Source organism: Herpailurus yagouaroundi, unplaced genomic scaffold (assembly GCF_014898765.1).
Source record: "Herpailurus yagouaroundi ecotype Mexico unplaced genomic scaffold, PumYag 186, whole genome shotgun sequence".
NCBI classification, from domain to species: Eukaryota; Metazoa; Chordata; class Mammalia; order Carnivora; family Felidae; genus Herpailurus; species Herpailurus yagouaroundi.
The window spans coordinates 8727805-8738301 of record NW_024412417.1 but is presented as its reverse complement, the minus strand read 5'-3'; the positions used below and the strand labels follow the sequence as shown (position 1 = coordinate 8738301).

At 41.6% G+C, this 10497-nt stretch overlaps 1 long non-coding RNA gene across 1 annotated transcript in view; it reads left to right on the top strand.

The window, feature by feature from the left end:
* Nucleotides 1-9965: 9965 nt before the first annotated feature.
* The window catches only part of LOC121042742 (uncharacterized), a 52020-nt gene continuing 51488 nt past the window's right edge, over nt 9966-10497 (top strand). The window contains exon 1 of the long non-coding RNA XR_005796417.1: nt 9966-10068. This is a non-coding gene — a long non-coding RNA (uncharacterized LOC121042742). The remainder of the gene's footprint in view (nt 10069-10497) is intronic.

The following is a 10497-nucleotide window of genomic DNA, read 5'->3' as shown; positions in this document are numbered from 1 at the left end:
TCCCCTGCCAATCTCTGCAACTGCCTGCCCTGGTTCAGAAAAGGCTTTGGAGAAATGATTTCAGAGGTGATTACTCCATCTCTAGAAAGTATAGTGTTGAAGTTTTAGTAGTTTTTGAAAACTAACAAAAAGAAAATGCCAGACTCTAGATTCCTGCCCAGAAACCAGGTCTTAGCTGACACAATTATTTCAAGAATTATTTCTATTATTCATTGACCCAGGAAAACACACCGTATTAGCTCAGCTAACAAACAAGTTTACCTTAACATGCCAGCTACAAGGAAGCAGTTCTCAGTTGGAAGGATAAACAAGGATATTCTACACATGGACACTGGGGAATCCTTTCATGTTTAAGAACTGAACCATTCACAGTCTGCTTGGGAAAATGCAATGCAAAAAAAGCTGCCATTATCACAAATTGTTATGATGCTTTCACTGCATCCTCTTCCGATTCAAATACCTTCTTCAAGAAAACATTGTTCACGTATCATGTAAGAATATTTAATTCAAAAATAAAAATCCTCGTCGGGCTCTGTGCTGACAGTTTGGAGCCTGGAGCCTGCTTCAGATTCTGTGTCTCCCTCTCTCTCTGCCCCTCCCATGCTCATGCTCTGTCTCTGTCTCAAAACAAAACAAAAAAAAAAAACCCCCCAAAAACCCACATCAAAAATAAAAATCTTGCTACTCATTTCATATTCAGTAAGCTTATTTCCTTACCCAGTGGTCTCCACTGTATAAAAAGCCATAAAACTTTTGACCATTTATTAATGAGTTCATTCATTTATTCATACTACAAATATTGACTGATTACCTACTATGTTCAGAGCAACGGTAAATATTCCAGATATACAGAAATAAGGAATATGCCATCCTTGGCCTGGAAGCTAGTGAAAGAGGAAGGCAGATGACTATCATATAAAAGGAAATAAATTCTCATGTACTCACAATAAAGTAATGATTAAAGCGCTACAGGATTGTCACAGGAGAAAATAAGGAAGAAATAACAGAGAAGATGGTATTTCAGTTCGACCTTGCAGGATAGATTAATTTTCATAGCTGTATAGTGGGCAGGGTATTTTTAGTTAAAGAACAACCATGAGCAAAAGTCTGAACATTTGTAATATGTTCTCCAGAAAGGATAAAGAGCCTGGGGAAGCTGGGGTGTTACAAATCAATAGGGAAAAACTTAAATACACTCACATGCACACAACAAATGTATTCCCAGGCCCCTTTCACACTTACTGATTCAGGACCTACAGTTAGGTTGGCCTAGGAATCACTATTTTTAAAAATCCTCCCAGGTCATGACATGCACTCATGATGTGACTTGATACACACATAGAATTCAAGGAGGAATATGGGAGGTGTTATGGGCTGAACCGTGCCCCCCCCACCCACACACACACCAAAATTGATATGCTAAAGTCCTATCCTAATTCAGTAGCTCAGAAAATGCCTATATTTGGAGATAAGGCCTCTAAAGAGGTCATTAAGTTAAAATGAGGGCATTAGGGTGGGCCCTGGTACAATCTGAACAGGGTCTTTATAACAGGTGGAAATTTAGACACAGAGACCAGGGATATGTGTGAACAGAAAAAAGACTGTGTGAGGAAACAGCGAGAAGATGACCATCTGCAAGCCAAGGAGACGGGGCTGGGAAGAAACCAAACCTGCTGGCACCATAATCTCAGACTTCCAACCTCCTGAACTGTGAAAAAATAATCTTCTACTGTTTAAGTCCCCCAGTTTGGTAGTTTGTGGTGGTGGTGCTGGGGAACTAATACAGTAAGTGAAAAAAACATGAATGCACCCAGAAATACATTTTTTTTTAAAGTTTATTTACTTTGAGAGACAGAGAGAGCACATGCACATGCACACGAGCCAGGAGGGGCAGAGAAAGGGAGGGAGGGAGGGAGGGAGAGAGAGAGAGAGAGAGAGAGAGAGAGAATCCTAAGCAGGCTCCGCACTGTCAGTGCAGAGCCAGATGGCAGGGCTCAAACTCACGAACTGCGAGATCATGAGCTGAGTTGAAGCCAAGAGTCAGACCTTAACTGACTGAGCCACCCAGACGTGCTACCCAGAAATATATTTTAATGCCAGATTTCTAAGAACCTTACATGCCATATTAGGCATTCAGACTTTATTCCATAGACATTTTCTCAAAATGTAGGCCTTTTGAGTAGGGAAATAGTATGAGCCAGCCTGCGATCCAACTCTTAAGTCAGTGTGGAGGGCAAAGTGGTTTCAAAGATTCTGCCCAGCCAAGGCAAGAGACGGTAAGGGGTACGACTAGTGCAACAACAGAAAAGGATGGTAGGAGGGGGAGACGGAAAAATTCAGGAGCTGTAACAGGTAGACATAAACAGCACTTGCTGACTTCTTAATTTTGGAGGACGAGGAAAAGGGGAGAGTTAAGGATAACCTCCCCCAGTTGAGGCTGTTTTGTACCCTGTATTTCAGACACATCACATTACCTACAGTCCTGTAGAATGAGGTGCCATTGACCACAACAGAAAACACAGAAACAGCATATCTGGGAATGATACTAATGAGTTAAAAACCAGAGAAGAGAAATCAGAGAGAATTCAGGTGTAGAGATGAAGATCTCTTGAGGACAGAGGAGCTTCTTCAAGCAACGGGGTAACGAGAGCATGGCCCTCGCTTCTAGTTTCGGCCCCAACACGGAAGAGCTGGAAAGTCATCACTCGGGCCCTTACAACAACAAATAACACAGAACAAACTGAAAACCAGCAACCTTCCTTCGACCTAGCAGGGTACTAAGGTTGCAGCGCAAACCACCACCCTAAAATCTGAAGCGACAGGTAAAGTCCCAATCTGCTTAGCTGGAGCAGAAGCCACTGGAGCCACAAACTGGTAAAAATACCTATGTGGTAATTCTGACAGACTGCAGGACACGGAGTATGGACTGCCATGAGAGTGAGAAACACCTCAGGCCAGTGTTGGTCAGGTTGAGGGCACAGGGGATTCCAACAATTTTAGATAATCATAAGACAACTATGACAATGGAGCAAAGACCAGGGAAACTAAACTACCAATGAATAATAATAATGGTGGCTGATAATGACAGCACTTACCATGTGGCGGGCCTGTCCTAGATGTTTATTTACATTTCTTAATCCTACAACAAATTTACAGGATAATGCATTACTTTTCGATTGCTGCTCTAACAAATTACCACAAACCTGGAGGCTTAAACAGCATAAATGTATTAACCTACAGTTCTGTAGGTCAGAAGTCCAACACAAGACTCACCAAGTAAAAATCAAAGTGCGGGCACGGCTGCATTCCTTTTGGTGGCTCTAGAAGAGAATATCTGTCTTTTTCCAGCTCTGTGTGGCCACCCACACTCCTGGTCTCAAGGCCTCCTTCCCCCATCTTCAAAGCAGACAGCATTGCATCTCTTTGGCCACTTCTCCACAGTCACATCTCCCTAACTCTCTGACTCCTCTTCTGCCCTTTCCACTGTTAATTGGGCCACCGAGACAATCCAAGATGGTCTTCCTAGTTTAAACTTAGATGATTAGCAATCTTAATTCCATCTGCACATCGCCTTTGCCACATAACCTATAATATGTACGGCTTCCAGGGAATAGGGCTGGGACACAGTTTAATTATTACCTTTGTGTTACAAATGAAGAAGATGAGTCAGAGAGAGTATATGTAATTGGTCCAAGGTCACACAGGTGTTGGTGGCAGAGCTGAGATTTGAACACAGGAAAGTTGGCCCATATTCTTAAACATTCTATGTTCCAGAGAACATGGGTGCCGGTGAGTGATTTGTTTAAGTGGCAAACCCTAAAATTTGGACTGAGTAGGTAGTGAAATGTCAGAATAGTGCACAGTTCCATGTTTTGCCCTCAAAGGACCTAACTGGTATTGGTGATCCTCCATACGTTCTCTACTCTTCCTCTGGCCACTAGTTCTATAAACGTCAGTTCAGAACAGCTAATGAGAGAAAAACCCTATAAAAGTAGAGCCAGATGTCTGAGATGGACAATTTTGCAATATAATACACATGGAATTAATGATTGAGAACACTTAATCAAATGTAACAAACGCATTTAGTTTGGATAGCGTAGATCCCATGTCTTTTGATAATGGTAATAGAATATCAACATGATGTTCTGGGCACAAAAAGAACAATGTATATGAAGGTGGAAGATGAATACATGAGTGCCTTAACAGCATCATGAAAGAAAGATGTTTACTTTTTGTCATTTCGACCTATTATAAAACTAACTAAGAACATGGACTAAACCAGAGGACTGAGGCACTAGGCCAATAAGCCTTTAGAATTCACTGAAATCTTCATTTGGCTTTTTTTTTTTTTTTTTTACAATCTTTCACAAATGTTCCAAGGAAGAAATGAATTTTCTTCAAATGAGATATATATATAGAGAGAGATTCTATGTTCTAGATAACATGGGTGCTGGTAATTTAAGTGGTAAACCCTGAAATTTGGACTAAGTAGGGAGTGAAATGTTCTGCCCTCAAAGAATATATATATATATATATATATATATATATATATATATCACATATATACACACACATATACAATAAAAATAAGATTTATGTATGTGTACCTATATATATCACACCCATATATATTCATACATAATATAAATAATTGTATTATTTTATTAATATTAGGTATGTCATATTATTGGAACTTCCTACATTCCTGTTCATCTTTATGAATTATATTCTTCAACTTCATTAGTTACATTATTCAATCCTACCATTTGTCTTTTGTCTACTTGATCTGTCATGTAAAAAAAGATCTTAAGGTACTCCTTAAGTTTTGGCCATATTCTTGCACTCCTGACCATTTCCTTTATATGTTTTGAGAATAAATATTTTTAAATGCTTGGCCCACAAAAAAGTCACACCTATTCTGTCATCCTTACAGATTTTATCTTTCATCAACATAAAACTCTGGGTCTAGCATAATAATCTTTCTTTTAAATTATACTTGATTTCATTTTAATGATGTGGAATTCAAGGCCCATAGAGTTTTTGGTTTCCCTACTCTGGCCCATTCTGTTTACGTTTACATTCATGACTGTCTCTTGTGGTTCCCACCATCAGACCAGAGCACTGCCAGTCCTGGGCTTCACCCCAACCAATGTCCTACTTGTCCGTGCTTTGTAAGCAGTGAAGGTAGCTAGATGGGTTTGTTTAACTGCAAATCATTACGCGCAATATGTTTTCACTGGTCTCTAATCATTAAGGGATCCAGGTCCAGATCCCCATTTCCATATTTGATGGAAAATATTTTTCCACGTTAGAAAAGTCTTCAACATATCATATAATCAAAATAGATGTAGCTTTTTGCAGATGTGTCTTGCTTTAAGCAAACCCCATATTTGACAGTCGGGATTTATCTAGACAAGCCAGTAAGGAGTGATTAATTGTTCACTTTATAAAGGGGTTATTTGCCTCATGGAAGATTTAATCAGAAGATATATTGGAGACTCTCCTATTGTATTGAAAGTATCATTAGATTTCCACAGATACTCTCTATACACAACCATCCATGACCATCCCTATAGTATACAGCAGAATTGTGCTAAGGATACTTTCTATCACTGCCTCTCTCCTGAGAAATCTTGCCTTTGCTGGCCTTCAAATGGCATCTGCTTTACTGTTACGTGATGTGACATGGTAGAGGAGAGGGGATACACTGTAAAAAGCCAGGGTTCCAAGGCAAAGCAAGGCTCTAATACAATGGACAGAGCAGTGGACTGGACATCAAAGGCTTGGAGCTCTTGCCAGCCATGGGATCTGAGGCAAACTACAGCCTGCTTAATACCCAGATTTTTACTTTATAAAAGAAAGATAATAGTGCCTGGCTGCACCTAGTTTTAAGGGTTCATGTAACAATCAAATGTAAAAATTCCACTTAAATATAAAATGCCATGCTAATATATCCTTTTTTCTAAGCAGGGCTAATGCCACAACACTAAGAGAATACTATATCAATCTACCTTTTCCTTTGTTAGCGACTATTTGTCATAGAATTAGTTAAATGTTCTGAAAATACCTCCTAATCATTATCCTTTTCATTTTATTTTATTCTACCTCTTTTATTCTTCCCTTAGTTCAAAGTCTCCCAACACTTTCTCTGCAAAGATCAAACCCTCTGCCCAGCAATTCTGAACAATCTCCTATTTGTCTCTTCCTGACAAGCTGAGTAAGAGGAGAAAACAAAGCCTGTGGTATTCTTACCATTAAAGAAGTATAGTTATTTGGAAGAGCCAGCTCGAATCTCTGTATTCCAAACCTGCCTACACCTGTGTCTACAGACATCCGTCCTCTCTGCTACACTCCGGCCATTTGCTTATCTTTGTTCCTTTGAACCACTTCCATCTATATTGCTCTATTTTAGTTTCTCTTGGTGGCTTATGGTAACCCCTCATTGTCTGAATGTCCAACTTTTTTTCCTTCACTAGAACTTACGTAAGATTTGGAGTTCCAACAAATTCACAAGAAATATGATGCAATGTTCCTTAGCCACGTCCAGTGCGGTTTTTTCCTTCTTTTCAAGTCATTTATTGAATTGATTTTTCTTTTCAGACTAAGGACCTGTTGAAACGTTTGGCAGGTCTCAACTGTATGATGTTGCAGTACAGCTACAGTCAAAGCTGTATAGTGGAGCCTCCCCTAGATGTTCCACAGTTGCCTCCACTGTCTTTCCCCTAAAACATCTTCCTCGTCTTATATTTATTAGCCTCTTTAGTAGCATCTCCATTCACCCAGCCAAGCAAACCCCGAACCTTATTTCCCATTTCCAGCTGGTCATTAAATCCTGCCCTCTCTATTTTCTGAATATCTTTGAAACCTGTGTTAACTTAGACCCTTATCCTCTTTCATTTGTGCTACAGAAGCAGCATCTTCCTTTTCTTCTGGCTTTCTTCTAGCTTTTCCATCTCCAGTGCCTTCAGAGCATTAATGCTGGAGCTATTTTCTAAAGAAAATACAATCATAGAACTCTAATTAAAAATTCAGCTTTAAAAAAAATACACTCTAAAAAAGATAATCCACGCTGTGAAAAAAGTTTAAATAACACGGCCCATCCTCACAAGACCTCTCTACTGCAGCCACACTGAACCCCTGTCTCTCCCCCGGAGTGGGAGTGCTCATACCCTCAGACTCCTCGTCCTTGTCAATGTAGTTCTCCTGCTTAGAATGCCGTCTTCCCTCCTCTTGGCCTTCAAGCTTCAAAATCCAGTTCAGAATTCACCTGCTCTCTGAAGTCTTTCCCAGCTCTAACCATAGCTCTTTGCTAGTGGAATGAATGGCCCCACTTTCACATCACCCCATGATTCAATTATTTGTGGAATGGTCACTTTCCTACTTAAACTCAGTATCTCACACATCTTAATCTGGCTCATAGGATACACTCAATAAATGGTCACTGAAATTAACATGCACAAACAAAATAATAGCTAAAGAAAAATTCCAGAGACCTAAAAGCATACCAGTCCAACTTCTTCGCTGCATTAAAGAAACAGGGCCCAGGAATAAAGAGAAAGGGCTAATAATCTGACTGAGGCAAACACATGAATGGGTTGTTTGTTTTTAAAAGCTAAGTGGTTTAGGGAGGGTAGGGGGAGAAGAAAGTACATTTTAAAGCTCTAGCTCCAGGGCAAGTAATAAAAATTGTTGCTTTAATGCTTTTTTCATAACATTGTGAGCAATGGGAAGGCCTATTCTATCATACCAGCCTTCGGGGTGGAAAGTTTCGGCCTCCTGAGCTAAATCAAACTGGCATCTGCTCTCAGTTTTTCAAGTGGCCACTGATAGGTCTCAGAAGCTAAACGTGACTGACAAAGAAGAAAAAAAATAATTTTCCATTTATTTTATGGGCCTCTCTCTTCCTCTTTTGCTCTTGTCAATTAATTATAAAGGTACTGGAAACCCATCCTGCATTCTTGTCCCTGGATTACAGGGATATAGTCTCAGTTGTACTTTTTCTGCAATAGGAGTTGTCATTCTTATAAAGGAGGTTGGGAGGCAATGCCTTAACAAGGACCCAAAGCTAGCCTAAGAAATAATAATGCTCTGTACTCAAAGTTCAAAGCTCTTAAGCTTATGATAGCTCTTGATGTCACCCATTTTACACTCCCTAAATTAGGTTAAAGTCTGAATATGTTTAAAATTAGGATGTATGTGCATTTAGGGAAAGTATCAGAGTCTACCAGAGTCCCAATGGAATTCAATAATTTTCAAAATGAAATAACCAATTCTCTACAATCCAGTCTTAATCATTCCACCCCTAAGCCCCCACCCTAAATTCATCTACTCACAATGCCCCAGAGTTCATATATACATATCCTATACATATCCTAGAGACCCCATCCTCTAACATCACACAGACTCTCCTAGCAGGGATTGCCTACATTTCCGGGAAAAAACCCTGCCTCTGCCTATATTTTGAGTACTTGACTTTCCCATTTCCAAGCAGTTTCTATTTCGGAAGGCTGAATGGGGATTTCAACAGTACCTAGCTCTTAGGTTTATAGTAGGATTAAATGGGGCAATATAAGTAAAAAGATTAAATACAACAGCACTTGCTACACGGTCAGTGCCCCATAAATATCAACTTTTGTTACATGCCATGCCTGAACAACTCATGACCCCATAACTGGCTCTTTGGGAAAAGAGTTCCAGAAAGTTGGTCTTTTTCACCAAGTACCACTTTTGGCTCCACGTCTCCCAACAGACTTGAAAGAACTGAAGTAGGTAACATTAATTTTCTTTTACTTAACACATTTGGGACTTTGAGTTTGTTAAATGTAGCATGCAAAAAATATTTTAATATGTTTGTAAAATGACTTTTTAAGTGCCATTAAAAAATCTCCAAGGCCCTTCCAGCTCCAAAATGTTGTGATCTATAATAACTAATTTCAAATGCATGCAAATTAATACTGATACAATTCCCCAGATGCACTGGAGATATATGACATTGTCAGGCTGGGTTGCACTGGAAACAAGTTAGACCCAGGCCCAGGAGCCTCTGGCAATGCAGAGTAAAATTTTGCCTCTCTTTCTCGCCTCCACCCCGGAGTCTATTATTCTCATCTTGAGCTCCCAGGCCCTTTGGTAACAGATGTGGAAGAGAATAAGGAATGAGCTGCAATTTGCAGAGAAGAAAGTAGGGCCAAGATTCTACAGAATCCCAAACAGATTGGCTGAAGTGAGCAGAGTTCCATGAAGTCACCTACAATCTCACCTTTAACACCTAACGAAAGAGAATCCTAGAAGTCTAACTCAGAAAGGGGTCCCACCAACCGTCCTTCATCTTGGAGGTTAAAAAACTGAGACCCAAAAAAGATCAAATGACAAGTCCAAAGTCATCTGGCTTTTCTGGAACTCAAGTCTGGAAACCTATAGAGCTGATGCAGTCACCAATTGTGTTAAAGCAGTCAACCACTTGTAGCTTGTAAAGCATCTGCACAGATGTCTCTCATTTTCCCTCTCTGGGCTACATTCAGTCTCCTTTAGTCACTCACAAATCCGCTAGTACTTGTCTCAGGAAAACTAACAAGATTCTTCACAAACATGAATTCAAGAGAAATGTCTGATTTGACAAGTTACTAAAAGCAGAGTCACGTGTTTCTACCTTTAGATTCACCCTGATCTTTCAGAAATACAGTGAATAATATTATAGTGACAATGATTCTTCAAAAGTCCACACCAGATAGCAAAACGCAAGCAAGAAAACGCCTGAGCAACACTCACACAGCTTTTTGGAAAACGATCCGCTAGAAGATGCGCTGTGAGTCTGTCTCCACTGCCTCCACTTAGTATTTACATCCACTCGTGCATTCCTTCACCGGGCTCTACTTCACAGGCAGGCACGCATGCACTTACTCAGGTGTTAACGCACCAGTTCTAGTTCAAAGGCCCTGGCTCATTCCTTCAATTACTTAAGGAGTACCGCCGAGCCGCCCGCCGGTAATAAGCCACATAGGCCCTGCCCTCCGGGAACCTGGAGTCTGAGTGGAGCCTAGACGTGCACACCAAAAGCGAAAGCACAAGGTAAAAGGCGAAAAACTCCTCAAAGGAGCTGGGCTAAAGCGCCCTGGAGGCCCAGGGGAACCGGGAGTGCAGTCCAGACGAGGGGGTGGGGAGGGCAGCCCCGCGGCCTGGGCCGGCCGGAGGGGCTGGAGGGGCCGCGCTCGCCACAGCTCCGCAGAATCCTCCTCCTCCCTGACGCCGGCTCCCGGCTTCCCGTTTCTGGGCCCGGACTTCCCTCGTCACGGAAGCCGCACGGCCTGCCCGTCTCCCGTGGCCTCCCAGCCCCGTCCGTCAGTCGCTCCCACGAATGAGCGACTTAGAAAGCCATCCCCGGGGCCCGCACCCCCTCAGCCCGCCCGCGGGAAGCGCCGGGGCCTCGTCCCGGCCCCTCCGCGGGCACAGCCGGCCTGCGGCGAACGCACCTGGCGGGCCGCTCGGGGGCGGCGGCGG